Source organism: Pyrgilauda ruficollis, unplaced genomic scaffold, assembly GCF_017590135.1.
Source record: "Pyrgilauda ruficollis isolate IOZ18807 unplaced genomic scaffold, ASM1759013v1 scaffold26, whole genome shotgun sequence".
In the NCBI taxonomy this organism is placed as follows: Eukaryota; Metazoa; Chordata; class Aves; order Passeriformes; family Passeridae; genus Pyrgilauda; species Pyrgilauda ruficollis.
In genome coordinates this window covers 3,057,309-3,069,718 of record NW_024523933.1, presented here as the reverse complement: position 1 = coordinate 3,069,718, position 12,410 = coordinate 3,057,309, and the positions used below count along the sequence as shown (strand labels likewise).

The 12,410-nt window shown below is 37.3% G+C and overlaps 1 protein-coding gene across 1 annotated transcript in view; it reads right to left on the bottom strand.

Annotated features, from left to right (window-relative positions):
• Positions 1–12,094, bottom strand: part of SCEL (sciellin) — an 86,955-nt gene extending 74,861 nt beyond the window's left edge. Inside the window, exon 1 of the mRNA XM_041471252.1 lies at positions 12,034–12,094. The gene's annotated coding sequence lies outside the window, so the exon portion shown is untranslated. The remainder of the gene's footprint in view (positions 1–12,033) is intronic.
• Between the last annotated feature and the right edge of the window lie 316 nt (positions 12,095–12,410).

Below are 12,410 nucleotides of genomic sequence, written 5' to 3'. Positions count from 1 at the left end.
GCTCAATATCATTATGCATGTTTGCCCAAGTTCTGCATCTATGCCCACCTTTTAACCAAGAAGAGGCCAGATAACTCATATCTCAGGCCAATTTTATGAACTGAAGCAGATTTCAATTGCCTGAGGTGACTTAGTCAATCAACTCAGATGCCAGAGCAAGTATTCATACTGATGGAATTCAAGTCAAAATCTGAACCGAACTTGAAACCTGTTGAAGCTTGGGGGTAACTAAGACTATTGTTCTAGATCCAAGAAAATATAATCTTCTATCTACTGGGTAAATATATTCAATAAATTAGATTAAATTATTTCAAACACATTTTCTAAACTCTGTAGGAACAAATGCTAAGCTAAACTCAGAGCTAATATCAGATAGGTGCATAAACCTACTGTCCACAATCCTGAAGGAAGTTTGTGCATGATATGTGAAATGAAGGTTAGATAGGTCAAGATATAAATGCAATTATAAAGTATAACCTTAGATTCTGGAAAGGTTTTGAGGAATTCAGTGCCAGTTGCCATTAAATTACACCTGGCAGTGGGATACTGTATATTTCCTCAAAGATTTTTGAAAATAGTTTAAAAACTAATTAAATTACTTAGGACAAATAGTGTCTAGCTTAGTTCTTTGTCCCTCATGAGGTGGTCATCCCAATCCTTATAATTATGGTTATCTTTTAGAGAAGACACACATTAAATAGCATTAAAATTTCCTTGCAGTATAATAAAAGAGTGTCACATATCCTTCACTTACAACTGAAAAGTGATGAATTCCTAAATAAAGTACAGGAATTGTTAAAGACATCTTTAAGAGGTTCTTGTATACATTCACTAACATCTCTGCTTGAAATAGTGTCAGAAGATACTGGCATGCATTCAATTTATCATATTTTTCCAAATCTGCTAAGTATTTAGAGACTGGATTTTGTATCAATGGGACTTTTTAGTAGTCTAGCTACATGACTGAACAGTTTCATGACGGCAGCTTAAAGAATTCATGTACTGGTTCTGAAATAAGATGGGGAAAAGTACTTTTCAGGACAGTCAGAACCCACATTACAGATGGCAGGAGTACAGGGGAAATTCTACTTGGAAATTAAACAGAGATTATATGGAAAACACTGCAAGTCAAACACATATGTTCTTTTTTTATTTCAAATTAATTTCCATTTTAAGTTCCTTAGGTAAGCTTATTGCTACAACACAGACTTACCAATTCTGGCGCTGAAGACTGTAGCTCAGGAGAGTCTTCCAGATGCAAAAACTTCCACTGCTCACAAGGCCTTTGAAGACTTGACCGCTGGATAGAGGATGCCTGATGTGCCTCCAGTTACTTCCAACAGCTAAAATCCCTTTTCCACCAAGTTTTCAGGCTAAAGCAGACTGGAAGTTTACCTCTGCTGTTACCTGCTTTTGCTGGCTGGCAGTTGCTGTTGGTGACTGGAAGTGTTACTAGGAGTGGTTTTGGCTCTGAATAGGAGAGCTGTGAGTCAACATGTGGGATAACTCCAGACATGCCCAGCTTTCCTCCTGCTCTGTAAACACAGTGATCTGATACAGAAATCTGACTTTAAAGCACTTCAGCTGCATTAAGTGTATCTCTGCCCTTCTGACACATAAAGACTGGCTTCATACTCAGCCCAGCAGTCATGTGGCACAGGTTCTTTTTTGAGGCACTTGAAATTGCAATGAGTTCCTTGCCTGCAAGGTCAAGCATGAGCGATAAGCATCAAAAGTGAGATCCTGGCTGCTCTAAAGCCACGAGAAAAGTCCCATTGATCTCCACAGAATAATGGCATTGCCTCAAGACTCTGCACATCACTTTGGAGGAGACTTCCCACAGAACCCATTTTTTTCCTCTCCATTGTACTGTTCTGGCCACTTCTTTAAATCTCCTCCATCTGGAGCCAGTATTTTCTACCAGAAAACCCCTCATGAAAAATTTCCCTGTCCTTTTCCTCAAACAGGCTGCTTTTATATTCTTGTTTGCTTTGATCAAGTGAAATTCCAGCTAATACTGTTATCTGGAATATTAACACACTAATTTTTTTTTTTTTTCCTAGGTGCGTAGCTGTGTTAAAGCAAGAATCATTCAGCTGAGCTCTCTAGAGTATGTCTTTATGCTACACATCAGGAGGATAGCAATTGCTTTCCTGGGTTTAATATCACACGTGCCACACAAGTCTCGGCAGTGTAGAATATCTTCTCCAGGCAGACTGGATTTGAAGCAGGTGACCATCAGTAAGCTGTATTTATTCATTGAAGCTACTAATCGACACAGTAAAAATGGAATTTCATATATGGAATGTTAAACAAATATAAATATATTCAGTAGACAAACTGCTACTGTGCTTTTGCAGGGGAGGGCATCAGGAATTTGTGTTTCAAATGTTTAGAAATAAGGTGGTCATAGACAGAAACAGACATACATGGCTATATTCTTTGCAGTCTCTGCCTAATCCTGCTACCTGTGCTAGTGAGTTCATTTCAGAACCTGCTCAAATAAGCAGAACAAACAGATATAAATACAGTTTTCAGAATGTCTATTAAGAAAATTCAAGGAGAAAAGAAGACAGAAAGAAATAAGAAGACTGACTCCAGTGAAGTCAGGATTCCTCCAGGAGTGGCTGCTTATATCACTTACTTATCCACTTATGAATCTGTGCATTTTTGTCCCTAAAATATTTTAGGATTAAAAAGAATCCTTTGATCTTTACTCTGACATCCTGTAAAGGCCATTGACATCCTGTAAAGGCCAGTGAACTGCTCTGAGTTTTGTTTATATTAGAATGCATTTTTGTAAGATAATGTGGATAATTTAATTTATCAGCCACTGTAGTATACATTTATCACAGATAGCAGAAAACTGGATCCTTGCAGTGATGCTAAATCTACAAACCAGATATTTGCAGAATCCATATACAGGGCATAAAAATATTTGCTCATTAGGTCATCAAACTGGCAGGGCATGAAAGAACTCCCAAATGGTTCTCAGATAATTTTCCATCATCCCTTAACACTGTAAAATTTATTTGCCATTGGATCTTTGAGTAAACAGCTATAGGTTAATCTCTCCTTTGGCCAACAAAATGTTTGACAGCACTTGATTAAAACGTAAGCAAGCATCTTAGATGCAGAGTTGCTTGTAAGGCATATTTAGAAGTTGAAGACTTACCTAAAGCAAAAAGGAGTTTATCTGTGTGGCTTGCTTAGCTTTTGGATGCTGGTCTTCTTCTTGGTAACTAAAATGTACTGAAAGCAATTAGTTATGAGCTCTGCATACACAGGTGTGCACATGCATTAACGTACTCGTGTTTAATTGTCTCTGCATCAAATTTCTCTTAGGAGTCTTGGATATCATAAACTGTAATGATATTATGCAACCAAATAGACCAGTATCTGACAATACCCAGTGAACAGCACTGAAAATACCATTTATATAATAATACATTAGGTTGATACAACCCTTTCTTATTGAACTAGTTCACAACTGAAAATTTCTTGGAATATTTAGCATATGCCATCATAACATCACAGTGAATTATTAAGTAGCAGCCCTAACAGCATTTTAATATGACAAGAGTGTATTTAATGTCAGTCAACAATGAGTGTAACTCTAAAAATATACACTGTCTGTGATTCTGTGTTTCTTGAATAGTAATTCAGGACGTGTTAATTTTATAATGTCAGTCCTCTGTCACCCCATCAAAACCTTTGATTCAGTGACCCGTACAAAATGGCACAAGTTCAAGAGCATATCAAGGAGTGGAGAGCTTAAAGCACACACAGTTACTTACAAGTATTATCATGCACTCAGAATAATTGCTACTAAAAAAAGCCAGGGTCTATCAAGCAACATTTTAATCTTAATTCAGAGTAACTACAGTGTATTAAGTCCCTCTCTGCAGTTTCTAACTGGAGATCTTTAAAAATATTTTCCTTTCCAGCTGAAATTACAGGAACTATTGAGGAATTCTCAACTGGTGCTTCCTCAAAGTACGGGAAATTACAACAGACTTTCAGAAACAAGTAGACACAACTCCTCTTTCATTGTTTTATTTAGACTAATTCATTTAGATGGTTTTTAGATTAACAATTCAAAACCAAGCTGAATTTTGACTGATAGCATATCTTCTCATAGCTGTGCTTTAAATAGAAGCCTATTTGGCAAATGAAAAAGGAAGTCTTATCTTACTACACACAATATATAGAAGTATAACTTGTATTTTAAGAATTTAGTTTGTAGTATTTTGTGTTAACTGTACTGTTCTGTACCTTCTATCACTCTAGAGAAGACAAATAATAAAAATACACATTATATATAAATTGAAATCAACTGCTTTTGGTCTTGAATAAAGAAATCACAAAATCATGTCATCCATTACAATGCAGTATGGACACATGAAACTTTAAGAGAAAAAAATTGAAAACACCCAGAGGTACAATTGTTTCATTCATAGAAGGTAGCTCAGCAAATCTGTTCTTCAGAATTGAAATGACACAAATTTTAAACATCCTAAAGTATTCCAAGACATAGAGGACAAATGCCAGTCTTAAAGACGGCAAGAAATTCTTGTAAAATCTGCTGTGAACAAATCCAGGCCTGGTAGCTAAACCAGAAGGAAATATAACATAATTACTCCCAGTGCTCTCACGGGGCCTTGCTCAGAGTCATAACAGTGAGAAGCAAAGCTGTGCATCACTCTTCCCATTAATTAACCTGTTTCTTTCTACAGGTGAGACGTAAGAAAAAATAAAATTATGGAGACATGAACTGTCACCAGGTCCCTGAGCTGCACTGTGCAGAGGGTTCCATGGGAGAGCCCAGGTAGCAGGGAGCAATGCCTGTCTCTTGCTGTGCCAGAGGAGCGCACGCAGGCGAGCAGACAAAGAAGTCAGCTGGTCACTTCAGCTTCACAGAACCGGTGATCTCACCCTCTCCTCCCACGAGGACACAGTAAAGAGCTGCTACAATTTGACTGATTGGTTTTATTTTATTACCTACTCTCCTGATATTTAAGAGAAGTTCACGCCCAGTTCTTGATTACTTAAATTAATTTCGAATTATTGGATGCAAGCCAGGTGATGATGACAGAGCTTGGGATTTTCATCTCCCTATATGAAAAGGAAAACAGTGCTGGACAGTTACACCAGTGCTTTTTAGCAAGGCATTAATAAATCTCGTGGAGATTACTGATACTGATGATTACTCACAAGCAATACTTGAGAGCTCAAGTTCCTGAAAAGAACTAGGTGCCTAAAATATGTATTCAATGATTATTTGTGTATTGAGAATGTCTGCCTTCTCTGTACTGATGACATTAAATTAATTTATTAATTATAGAAATACTACGGAAATGCTTTGCTTGACACAATTTTATGTTTGTATAAAAGTAGTATGAGTATGAATGAAATCAGCTTCATTTTGAGAATCTTTTTCTCATTAACAGATGCCTAGGTTTATTCATTGTCATTTAATAGAAGAGTTTAAATTTGTCTCATAAGTAACAAAAAATATTAGTAAAAAAATGTTGCTTCTCACTGCCATGGAAAATAGCAACACTATTTTAATGGCTAGACTGACTATCTACAGAACTGAAAAATGGATAGCAAAAAAAATCTACATGCCCAAATCTACATGCCCTATACAAGTGACTGAACTATTTCAGAACTATGTCACCTGACCTACCTTGTCATTTTGCATACTGGAAAACTGCTGAAAAAAATACATTTAATATAGTTTGGTTCTTATGATTCTTCCTTGATTTGTGGTTTTGTACCCAGCCCTGGATATTCTGCAACCCTGCTTTTCCATTTCTTTAAACAAAAGCTGCTGCTTTGATCATGTCTAGCATGTACCAAGACACAAGACAGATGCTCCAATGGTGCAGTTGTGCATCCTCAGAAGGAAACTTAATACTGGAGAAAAAATTACCTCTGCACTCAAGATTAAAGCAAGGATTTACTCTTCCTTTGGTTATTCTCCTGCTGCAGGCAAAGTGCAACTGCCTCTGCAAACGACCAGGAGATTCCCCCTTTTCTCAGCAGCAGTGAATAGCAGCTTGGGCTGGATTGCCCAGATTTGCAAACACAGGAAACCACCTACAAACAGCTCTCAGGAATGCAAAATGTGCAATGAAACATGTGGCAACACTGAATGATTAATAAATACATCACAGATGGAAAATGGTTACACTACTAAGTGGTAAAATGGCCAGCTTAATAGAAGGACAGATTATAGAATGCCTTCAATAAAAAAATTTAGAGAAGGAAGAAGGGAGGAAGTGAAAGAGGGAGAAAGGGAATAGAAGGGAAGGGAAGTGGAAGAAAATATTTTTAAAAGGGAGAGGGATGGTGGAAAGACTTTGATTTATATATATATTTGGTTTTTTTTAAATGTCCTGATAAACTGCATGAGTAAATAAAAAGATTATATTAGAGCATCACAAAAGTTCTACAAAACAGCCTTCACAATTTACATATGCTGAGTTCATTTTTGTTTTAACAGTTTTTCTGTAGTAGAAATCTGTGCTCCATCTCTTTCCCACCCCCTAAAGATTTTCTGACATCATCACCGGGACTTTGCTAACAATTCAGAATGACTCGGTCATGTTCTTCTGCCAGATCAAGCCCAACTGTTCCAAATCAAGCAGGAACTCCGTGGTTTCAGTTAGACACTTCAAATATTTCCTCTGAAAATAAACATTATCCTTTATTTGCTATGATCAGATGAGAAGAGCCACATCTTAAAAGAGTCTTGAAATTTCTGAGATACCAAAATAGTGATGTTTATTGGTCCAAGTAAATCCCCTGTAAATAATTATCCAGAGTTAATTGTTCAAGTACAATCATAGATTTATACCAGAAATAACATTTATTGATACACCCATTTTGCCATTACATTTTTGTACCAAATAAATTACTCTCTCCAATGACCAGGTATGCAATCTCTTTCAGAAAGGAGCAAGATGAAAAATAAACCCATTCACTTTTTAATAGGGCTTTGTCATCCTTTCTTCTAAATCTCAGAGGTATTTATGCTTATACAAGAGTCAGTTACAGTTCATCATGTTGCTCCAGCTCTACATTTGTAGCAGCACAATGCCATTAGTCATTTCCAGAACCATAGCTATTAGAGATTGAAGTGACCTTTTAATGTCATCACATCCTACCCTGATTCCTACTATCCATGGCAACAGACTAATGTCAAACACACAATTATGACTTCACTGCAAAGTGTAGCAACAGAGAAGCTGATTTCCAGTTTTAAGCTAAATTTTAGAAGTTTGAGGCTTTTGCCATCCAAATCAGTGAAAGTTATTTGTATTCAATTTGTAAGTTGTTCAATAGTCAAGGTATTTCTGACCACCCATCTCACACTTTTACCTAAACAAAAAATAGATTCTTTTTGGCAGAGGAGAGAAAAATAAAATGACCACATCATGCAGAAATTGGTGTTTGATCCAGGACTATTTCAAACAAAGGACAGCTTTTTTATAACGTGGGGGAGGACTTGTTTTTTCTGTCTTCCTTACCCCAATCAAATCATGAAGGTTCCTGTATTGCATAGTCCATATCCATTTTATATAATATGGACTCCAGTGCAAAGCAGTTCACAGTTACATCCACCATCCCCCGGCTGGAGCCACCCTGCTCCACATCAGACTAAAGTAACACATCTGCAATACAAGGTGTTGGAACCTGGGATAAACACAAGGTTCACCAATGTTGTAGTGTAAATACACTTTTGGAGATGAGAAGTTTCTATCTGCTGCATGTATCTGGGTGTGAATGTACCTGAAACGCATTGCTGTGTGAAGATATTGCAGCTTGCTTTAGCCCAATTGCAATGCAATGCAGTTTTAATGTAGCACTACACTTATGGGAATTGGCCCTCCTTTGGAGGTGGGAATACTCACCCTCGACCACTGCCATGCTAACACACATCTGCAATGCAGTTTTAATGTAGCACTACACTTATGGGAATTGGCCCTCCCTTGGAGGTGGGAATACTCTGCCCACTGCCATGCTAACACACTGCTTGTAAAACCAGAGCTGATGTTCATACAGGGGTATTTACTGAGCCATACAGGGGTATTTACTGAGCCATTCCAAGTGCACTGTGCTTCACTGAAACTCACTGGAGAGTTTGCTTGGTATAAACATGAAACCTTAATATAGTAGAAACGATAATCAAGCCTCCTTTACTTGTGGTTAATGACATTCCTGCAGCAAAGTTGCTTGGCTTGCAAGAGTTTGAACAGCAGAGTAATCATATCAAGATCATTTATCACGAATTGAGATGTGTGACTCGATTTTGTAGCTGGACCTCCGTCTCTAATGGGATTTAAAGGACATTTCAGAAATAATTAAAACCCTCACAATTATCATAGAGAGTTGGAGTCCTATGACATCTCACCTCTGATATAAACCCACAAGCTATTGCAGCTAGAGACCTATGGTAATATAGCACTAGGTAAGTGCAAAGTGCTTAAAAATGTATTCAGACAAGGTCATGTGTGAAAGGGAAATTATTTTGTAATGAAGAAGTTTCATTTTCCACTGACATTCCAGCAATCAAACAGAACAAAAGAGATATATTCTTAATTTGTCTCCATTCAGATTAATTCATACTGAAATAAAAAAGATACCCTTAATTTCTCTTCAAAAGGACTGAACAGGACTACATAAGGGCTTACTTAAAGAGTTGGCTCAGAGCTTTGTAAAATGCAGTGTTGGGAAACAGCATCTGTGGTTTTATATTTCAGGGATGATGCAAGGTTTTTCAACCTTTAAATTACAACTTGTGCAAGCAATACTCTGTTATTTAACAGATTTGCAGATGTGTCCCTCTCCAAGGTAATGGGCATTGCATTTCTGTCATTCAAAAGGCTGTGATTCAAAATAAATCAAAGAATGAATGAATCCAATCCTCTCCTTCTCTAAAAGCTTCTAGACTCTACTTGGAGGGATTCTAGCGGTCTAGAGACTATAATAGATTTGTACTAAAGTGTTGTATCTGTAAAGAGTTTACAGATAAAAGAATGAATTTTCCATGGGAAGGAAGGAAGGAAGGAAGGAAGGAAGGAAGGAAGGAAGGATTTCTTTGACTATTGAACATAAGACAAATAGCTGCATAGGTTTATGACTAATAATATCTGCAGTGATGCAAGCTAAAATAACAGCTATTCTCAGAAATAAAAGCTGAGTTCAATGAAAGGAAATGTTACATGTGTACAATCACTGGGAAACACCGAGTGGCATTTTCCCTTTTGACCTTACATGACAGTGTAACATTCCAATGGAAAACACTGCCAAGTCTCAGTTCAGCATAAAAATAACACTGAAGAAAATACTGTGTAGCAAACAAACGGAACTAAAAACTGTTTCAATATAAAAAAAAAGTCATGCTTGGAGCCATCAGCATCTCTGAAAGCCTGTTTATTCCGTTGTCTGAAATCTGACAGGCCCACGATGAATTAAATGTACTACAATTAAAAGAAGTGTTTGGGGCAAACTAGAAACGCTTTGTTTTCTTTTTCACACTAGGACTCAGCTGACTTACATACCACATCACAAGATGCAAGGATGTGGCAACTCTGCCCTTATTGCTGTGTGACAAAAAGTAAAAAAAAAAAAAAAAAGCTACGATAAAATTAGAAATGGAAATCTTTGAAGCTTAATATTATGCAAGATATTCTGTAATAGAGGATTTTTTTTTTTTTTTTCACTTCAGTTTCACTATTTGGAGTTTGTGGCTGTCAGTTTACAGAAATAAATCTCAGGGAGTCAGATTTGTGTGGGACTTAAGTGCTGCCTCAGCTCTCATAATGCTCTCTTTGCATTGGGTTGGAAATATCAGGCTGTTAACCTGCTTTTTCTGAAATAAATAAATAGTATCTTTTACTAGGAAACATGTAAGATTTTACCAGATTGTCAAAGGTGTTAGTTGAAATGAATCTTCTAAAAATTAACTGAGAAATTTTAAAATTTTGACTTCCCAAAAGGGACAGACAATAAAGACACTGTCTGTAGAAAAGAAGTAACACTGTCCCTGTACAACAAAAGTCAGACTTCTCTCCCTTTTCCACAGTCAGGACAAGGATACTGAAGAAATATTTTTTAAGGGGTCCCCCCTGTCCTTTTACTGCTACTTCCTGGGCTGGGAGCAGAGAGATGGAGGTTCCCCACAAGAAGGTTTCCCACCAGCTCCAGAAGACTATGGATCCAGAAAGAGATCCAGGAAGATCTTAAAAAGAAATCCACCTGGTTGTCTCTACTGGCAGACCAACGCTGACATTGTGATTTTGCCTTCTCTGTTGTTAAAGAAGTGAAACAGTCCCTGGTATGAGGCCCTGGCCAGTTCCCAAACAGATCCTCAGCTTAGGCCCAGAGTTAGAAAAGCCATGCACTATTTCCCAATAGTTAGCTGGGATGTAGCAAACTTGTTTATGAGCCTTCAGTTGTAAGAACAAGACTAGACCATGCCAGCTGGCCAGAGAGGATTGAAGCAAGGTTCCTGGCACTGTTGTATTTGCAAGTACAGGGATAGCCCTGTGTTGATGAGACAAAATCTGTGGTGTTTACTACTAGGAATGGGATGAAATCAGCATGACTCCCAACATTAATAACACTTGTGGAAGAGCCAAGAGACTCAGAGAGGTGAAAAACAGCTTATATCCTGTAGAACAGTAATGCTGATTTGAGATGGGAGGAAAGCAGATGGAGTGAATGGATGTGCTGTTGAGAGAGGGGAAATAGGTTCCTCCCATCACATTTTCGACATTAAAAGTCCAGTGATTTTCTTTTTTTGTATTACTCAGTGTTTGCAGATGTGTTCAATATGTTCAGGATTCAAGATTTTTTGTGTTCCTTTGTATCTTGGTGAACTATATTTCATGGCTTTGGGAGCTGTTGGCATTGCAGCAAACCAAGATGGGCTTTCCATGTCGTGGGCTTTTGTTATAAATTCAAAATGCTGAGTAAACTCCCTCAAATTTGCCAATTCTTTCAGACAAACTATTGTGAGGCATAAAAGGCTAATCAAGCTGAAAGGAAAGGAATAAGTGCATATCTTCTAAATCACCATACTTTATAATCTTTTCAAATGGATTTTCTATCTGTAGACAGCTGACCATCAAGTTCGGTAGCAAAAATAAGCCCTCTTTATTAATTTGAATTTTCTGGTAAGGTTCACTGCCTCTGCAGTAAGAAGTCAGATAAAATCCCAAGATGTCAGGTTGACAAATTTTAATAATTGCTTTGTGTTGGAGGAGGGAGTGGTAATTTTATATCATTACCCCTTTTTGAGATTATCCAATTGCCAAGGTTAAAAACTTGTTTCTATCACCTTCAAAATTACTTTGAAATAAATAAGGATTATTACAATTGTACTTGTAAATGAAAAAACACTCATTTAGACTAACCAGTTTTAAATTCCTTTCCTTTTATCATTCTTAGTACAACAAAGTCAAAAGAGGCTAATAAACACTACCCCTTCTTTAGGAATTCATTAAGATAGATTAAATGCTAGGTTTTTACTATCTCATTTAATTAGAAGATAAATTTAGTTTTAGTACATGGAACCACTAAAGCATATTAACAGCTGTTTTAGATAGGTGTTAATTTAAACCCCAAACCAGCAAAGATTTTACATGTCCCTGAGTTCAAAATGATGTGGATATTTTCCTTTTACATAGAGTGAGCTGAATTGAATGTTGATTTTATCTGCCATCTACTTTTGCTGAAGTTTCATTTCCTGTATGAACCTGTTCTGCAATGGCATTTTCACTGATAAATAACACACTAGAATCTAATGAAAGACAGGAGATCATCTTACAGCATTTCTTACTGCCTTTTGAAATAAATGTTTCGCCCATTACCTCCTCACCACATCTTCATTAAACTGCCACACCCATATAAGAACTTATGACAACAACATATAGAATACACAAATTTAAGGAATGTAGGGGCCCCCAAGCAAATTTTGTTTCCAGAAAGATTCACAAGAAATTGACAATATAATAGAGATACCTTGAAAGTTTTGCTAAGATGGTCAGAGGAGAGAAAAGTCTGTGTCCTAATTTGCCAGTGCCACTTGATGTGGCATCTGCTGTCTAGGTGGCAGCACTGCTTTTGAACTCATCTCTACAGGGATGTCTTCCCACTGCACCACGGGGCAGAGCCAATCCTGACAAGCCTAAATCAGCTAATGATTTCACACCACAGGAAGCCAAGTTGTGGAATGATGACAGACTGCAATGTGCCAAGTGCCACAGACACACTGGAGATGTGCATGTGAAGAGAAAGAACAACAGAACACTTCCTCCAGAGCTGATCTGTTTTCTTTCTACCTAAAAGGGCCTGGGGTGGAAGCAGTGTTGAGAATGAATATGTGGCTCTGTATCCAA